The following is a 7029-nucleotide window of genomic DNA, read 5'->3' as shown; positions in this document are numbered from 1 at the left end:
AATTGTTTCTTTACATATTTCATAAAAGTCACGAGTGAAAACATATAGTCTTTGGCTTTTCTTTGGGCTGAGATTTTTAATATCTAGGAAAACGTCTGTTTTATCTCTGTTATTATTTTATGTTAATTCCTGAGTCATTTGGGGTACAGTAGTAATTTTGTAGAAGTTAGCCTATTTTCAAAGTTGTTTAGTTTATTGGCCTAAGGTTGCCCACAGTATTTATTCCCTCACAGTTTTAATTTCCAAAGGGCCCATGGTAATATCTCCTTTGATTTCTAACTTTTATAATTTCTTTATTTTTCTTCTTAGTCTAGCTAAAGTATTGTCAATTTTGTAGATATTTTCAAAGAGCCTACTTTAAGTTCAATCAATTTCAATGTTTCTATGATCTCTATTTAATAATTTTTTGGAGTAATTTATGTAATTTTCTTTTTTTTTTGCTTGTTTTTTGTTGGTTTCCTCTTTTCTCCATAATTTTTATGTTAATGCTTAGATTTCTTTATTTCATTTTAAAAAATAATTTTAACTTTTATGTAGGATACAGGGGCTACACATAAAAGTTTGTGACATAGGTATATTGTACTCAGGTAGTGAGCATAGTACACAATAGGTAGTTTTTCAACCCATATCCCCTTTCCTCTATCCCACTTCTAGTAGTATACAATGTCTATTTTTCCCATGTTTATGTACATGTGTGCTTTATCTGTAACTTTCACTTATAAATGAGAACATGTACTGTTTAGTTTTCTGCACCTGTGTTAGTTTGCTTATGCCTTCCACCTCCATCCATGTTGCTGCTAATGACATGATATCATTTGTTGTCACTGATGCATAATATTCCATGGTGCATATGTACCACATTTGCTTTATTCAATTGACCACTGATGGGCACCTAGGTTCATCCCATGTCTCTGCTATTGTGAATAGTGTAGCAATGAAGGTACAAGTACATGTGTCCTTTTGGTATAATGATCTATTTTTCTTTGGGTATATACTTAGTAATGGAATTTCTGGATCAAATGGTAATTCTGTTTTAATTTTCTTGAGGAATCTCCAAACTGCTATCCAAAGTGGCTGAACTAATTTACATTATCACGAACAGTGTATAAGCATTTCATTTCATATCCAGCTTCATGAACATCTTGTTGCTTTTTAACTTTATCTAACAGCCATTTTGACTGGTGTGAGACGGTGTCTCATTTTGGTTTTCATTTGCATTTCTCTGATGATTAGTGATATTCAGAATTTTTTGATAAGTTTTTGGCTGCTTATATGTCTTCTTTTGAGAAGTGTCTGTTCATGTCAATTTCAATTTTTAATGGGGTTGTTTGTTTTTTCTTGTTGATTTGTTATCTATAGATTCTGGACAATAGGCCTTTGTAGAAATGCATAGTTTGTGAATATTTTCTTTCATTCTCTATGTTGTCTATTTACTCTGTGGATAGTTTCCTTTGCTGTGTAGCTCTTTATTTTAATTAGTTCTCACTTGTCTATTTTCTGTTTTTGATGCAATTGCTTTTGGGGGCTTGGGCAAAAATTTGTTGTCAAAGCCAATTTTAGTTTTTAATTTTAACTTTTATTTTAAATATAGGGAGTACAGATGAAGGTTGTTACATGGGTATATTGTGTAATAGCATCTTTTTTTTAGTCAGTTTTATAGAATCTGCAAATTTTTCTAGTTTTTTTCATCAACTTTTATTTTAAGTTCCAGGATACATGGCCATGGTGGTCTACTGCACAGATCAACTCATCACCTAGGTATTAAACCCAGCACCCACTAGCTATTCTTCATGATGCAATTCATCCCCCCAACACCCAACAGGCCCCAGTGTGTGTTGTTCCCTCCATGTGTTCTCATCATTCAGCTCCCACTTATAAGTGAGAACATGTGGTGTGTGGTTTTCTGTTCCTGGATTAGTTTGCTGAGGATAACAACTTCCAGCTCCATCCATGTCCCTGCAAAGGACATGATTTCATTACTTTTTATGGCTACATAGTATTCCATGGTGTATATGTACCGCATGTTCTTTATCCAGTCTATCATTGATGGACATTTGGGTTGAGTCCATGTCTTTGCTATTGGGAATAGTGCTGCAATGAACACACACGTGCATTTATCTTTATAATAGAATGATTTATATTCCTTTAGGTATATACTCAGTAATGGATTGCTGGGTCAAATGGTATTTCCACTTCCTTATCTGTCTTCCATAATGGTTGAAATAATTCATACTGTCACCAGCAGTGTAAAAGGATTACTTTTTCTCTGCAGCCTCACCAGCATCTGTGGTTTCTTGACTTTTTAATAACTACCATTCTGACTGGCAGGAGGTAGTATCTCATTGTTGTTTTGAACGACATTTCTCTAATGACCTGTGATGTTGAGCATTTTTTCATGTTTGTTGGCCACATGAACATCTTCTTTTGAGAAGCGTCTGCTCATATCCTTAGCCCACTATTTAATGGGGTTGTTTTTTTCTTGTAAATTTGTTTACCTTCCTCTTAGATTCTGGATATTAGACCTTTGTCAGATGCATAGATTGCAAAAATTCTCTCTCATTCTGTAGGTTGTCTGTTCACGCTGATGATAGTTTCTTTTGCTGTGCAGAAGCTCTTTCATTTATTTAGATCCCATTTGTCAAATTTTTCTTTTGTTGCAATTGCTTTTGGTGTTTTTGTCATGAAATCTTGTATGGTATTGCCTAGATTTTATTCTGGAGTTTTTATTGTTTTTGGTTTTACATTTAAGGCTTCATTCTATCTTGAGTTAATTTTTGTATATGGTGTAAGAAAGAGGTCCAGTTTCAATTTTCTGCCAATGACTAGCTAGTTCTTCAAGCACAATTTATTAAAAAGAGAATGGTTTCCTCATTGGTTGTTTTTGTCAGGTTTGTACAAGATCAGATGGTTGTAGGTGTGCGGTCTTATTTCTGAGTTCTCTGTTTCATTCCATTGGTCTATGTGTCTGTTCTTGTACCAGTACCATGCTGTTTTGGTTACTGTAGCCTTGTAGTATAGTTTGAAGTCAGGTAGTGTGATATCTTCAGCTTTGTGCTTTTTTAAAGCCACTGTTAAGAACGGTATTTCGTAAGTTGTTTTCTAGCAATTTTATAGTTTGAGGTCTTACATTTAGATTTTTGAACCATTTTGAATTAATTTTTTGTATATGATAAAAAGTAGGGCCCAACTTCTATCTCCTGCCTGTGGCTAGCCAGTTATCCCAGAACTATTTGCTGACAATTTTTTTTTCCTCACTGCTAGTTTTTATGATGTTGTCAATGAATAGATGATTGCTAGTGTGTGGTTTTATTTCTGAGGTTTCTATTGCCTTCCATTGGTCTATGTGTCTGATTTTGTACTAATACCATGCTGTTTGGGTTACAATAGCTTTGCAGTGTAGTTTGAAGTTGGGTAGTTTGATTCCTCCAACTTTGTTCTTTTTACTTAGGATGGCTTTGGCTGTTCAAGCACTTTTTTGGTTACTTGTAACTTTTAGAATTTTTTTTTTCCTACTTCTATAAAGAATGATGTTGATAGTTTGATAAGAATAGCACAGAATCTGTAAATTGCTTTGGTCAGTATTGCCATTTTAGTAATATTGATTCTTCCAATCCATTGACATGGAATTTTTTAAAATGTATTTGTGTCATCTCTGATTTGTTTCAGCAGTGTTTTGTAGTTCTCTTTGTAGAGATCTTTCACCTTCTTGGTTACCTATATACGTAAGTATTTAATTATTCTTTGTAGCTATTGTAAATAAAAATGGTGTTTTTGATTTAGCTCTCAGCCTAGACATTATTGGTGTATAGAAGTGCTACCGATTTTTCTACACTGATTTTTTAAACCCCAAAACCTCACTAAAATCACTTATCAGTTCTACTAGCCTTTTGACAGAGCCTTGGGGCTTTTTTAGATACAGAATTATATTGTCAAGCAAGAGAGATATTTTGACTTCTTCTTTTACTACTTGGATGTCTTTTCTCTCCTCTTGCCTGATTGCTCTGGCTAGGATTTCAGTACTGTGTTGAATAGAAATCGTGAGCGGGGCCATCCGTGTCTTGTTCCAGTTTTCAAGGGAAATGAATGGTTCCAGCTTTTGACCATTAAGTATGATTTTGGCTGTGGGTTTTTCATAGGTGACTTTTACTGTTTTGAGGTATCTTCTTTCAATGCCTAGTCTACTGAGGCTTTTTATTATTAGGTGAAGTTAGACTTTATCAAAAGCTTCTCCTCCATCTTCTGAGACAATCATTTGGTTTTTGTTTTAATTCCATTTATGTAGTGAACTGAATTTATTGGTTTGCATGTGTTGAACCAGCCTTTCATCCCAAAATAAGGCCTACTTGATTATGGTGAATTAACTTTAATGTGCTCCTAAATTCAGTTTGTCACTCTTTTTTTTTTTTTTTAGAATTTTCATGTTTATATTTATCAGTGATGTTAACCTGAAGATTTCTTTTTCCACTGTGTTTTCCCCTGATCTTGATATTAAGTTGATGCTGGCTTCATACAATGAGTTAAGGAGGAGTCCCTCCTCCTCAAGATTTTGGAATAGTTTCAGTACAATTGGCATCAATTGCTTGTACTTCTCTTAGAATTCAGCTGTGAATCCATCTGGTCCAGGGTTTTATTTGATTGGTAGGTTTTTTTTGGTCCTGATTCTATTTCAGAGCTCTATATTGGTCTATTAAGGGTCTCTATATCTTCCTGATTCAATATTGGAAGATTGTGTGCTGTCAGAAATTTGTGCATTTCCTCCACATTGCTTGATTTGTGTGCACAGAGTTCTTCATAATATTCTCTGAAAATCTTTTGTACTTCTCTGTGACGGGTTGTAATGTCATCTTTGTCATTTCTGATTGTACTTACATGGATCTTCTTTTTCTCTGTTACTCTAGCCAGTGGTATATGATCTTTATTTTCTTTTTATAAGAACCAACTCTTGATTTCTTTGATTTTTGTATTTATTTTTGCATCTCAATTGCATTCAGTTCTCTAATTTTGGTTATTTTCTACTTTTAGCTTTTGGTTTTTAAAAATTCCTATAGGTGTTGGAGCCAAGATGGCCAAATAGGAACAGCTCCAGTCTACAGCTCCCAACGTGAGTGACACAGAAGATGGGTGGTTTCTGCATTTCCAACAGAAGTGCCAGGTTAATCTCACTGGGGAGTGTCAGACAGTGGGTGCAGGAGGGTGGGTGCAGTGGACGAAGTGTTAGCTGAAGCAGGGAGAGGCATTGCCTCACCCAGGAAACCCAAAGGGTCAAGGAATTCCCTTTTCTAGTCAAAGAAAGGGGTGACAGACAGCACCAGGAAAATCAGGTCACTCCCACCCTAATACTGCACTTTTCAAATGTTCATACCAAATGGCACACCAGGAGATTATATCCCGTGCCTGGCTCAGAGGGTCCTATGCCCATGGAGGCTCACTCATTGCTAGCACAGCAGTCTGAGATCAAACTGCAAGGCAGTAGCAAGGCTGGGTGAGGGGCGCCTACCATTGCCAAAGCTTGAGTATGTAAACAAAGAGGCCAGGAAGCTCAAACTGGGTGGAGACCACCGCAGCTCAAGGAGGCCTGCCTGCCTCTGTAGACTCCACTTCTGGGGGCAGGGCATAGCCAAACAAAAGGCAGTATAAACCTTTGCAGACTTAAATGTCCCTGTCTGACAGCATTGAAGAGAGTAGTGGTTCTCCCAGCATGCAGCTTGAGATCTGAGAACAGACAGACTGCCTCCTCAAGTGGGTCACTGATCCCTGAGTAACCTAACTGGGAGGCACCTCCCAGTAAGGGGCAAACTGACACCTCACATGGTTGGGTATTCCTCTGAGACAAAACTTCCAGAGGAATGGTCAAGCAGCAACATTTGCTGTTCACCAATATCTGCTGTTCTGCAGCCTCTGCTGATGATACCCAGGCAAACAGGGTCTGGAGTGGACCTCCAGCAAACTCCAACAGACCTGCAGCTGAGGATCCTGACTGTTAGAAGGAAAACTAACAAACAGAAAGGAAATCCACACCAAAACCCCATCTGTACATCACCATCATCAAAGACCAAAGGTAGATAAAACCACAAGATGGGGAAAAAACAGAGCAGAAAAACTGGAAATTCTAAAAATCAGAGCCCCCCTCCTACTCAAAATGAAGGTAGCTCCTCACCAGCAAAGGAACAAAGCTAGATGGAGAATGACTTTGACAAGTGGAGAGAAGAATGCTTCAGATGATCAAACTACTCCGAGCTAAAAGAGGAAGTTCAAACCCATGGCAAAGAAGTTAAAAACCTTGAAAAAAGATTAGAAGAATTGCTAACTAGAATAACCAATGCAGAGAAGTCGTTAAAGGACCTGATGGAGCTGAAAACCAAGGCATGAGAACTACGTGATGAATGCACAAGCCTGAGTAGCCAATTTGATCAACTGGAAGAAAGGGTATCAGTGATGGAAGATCAAATGAATGAAATGAAGCGAGAAGAGAAGTTTAGAGAAAAAAGAATAAAAGGCAATGAAGAAAACCTCCCAGAAATCTGGGATTATGTGAAAAGACCAAATCTATGTCGGATTGGTGAACCTGAAAGTGACGGGGAGAATGGAACCAAGTTGGAAAACACTCTGCAGGATATTATCCAGGAGAACTTCTCCAATCTAGCAAGGCAGGCCAACATTCAAATTCAGGAAATACAGAGAACACCACAAAGATGCTCCTCGAGAAGAGCAATTCCAAGACACATAATTGTCAGATTCACCAAAGTTGAAATGAAGGAAAAAATGTTAAGGGCAGCCAGAGAGAAAGGTCGGGTTACCCACAAAGGGAAGCCCATCAGACCAACAGCTGATCTCTCAGCAGAAACTCTACAAGCCAGAAGAGAGTGGGGGCCAATATTCAACATTTTTGAAGAAAAGAATTTTCAACCCAGAATTTCATATCCAGCCAAACTAAGCTTCATAAGTGAAGGAGAAATAAAATCCTTTACAGACAAGCAAATGTTGAGAGATTTTGTCACCACCAGGCCTGCCCTAAAAGAGCTCCTGAAG

Source organism: Pongo pygmaeus, chromosome X (genome assembly GCF_028885625.2).
Source record: "Pongo pygmaeus isolate AG05252 chromosome X, NHGRI_mPonPyg2-v2.0_pri, whole genome shotgun sequence".
NCBI lineage: Eukaryota > Metazoa > Chordata > Mammalia > Primates > Hominidae > Pongo > Pongo pygmaeus.
Note: the sequence above shows the minus strand (reverse complement) of the source record.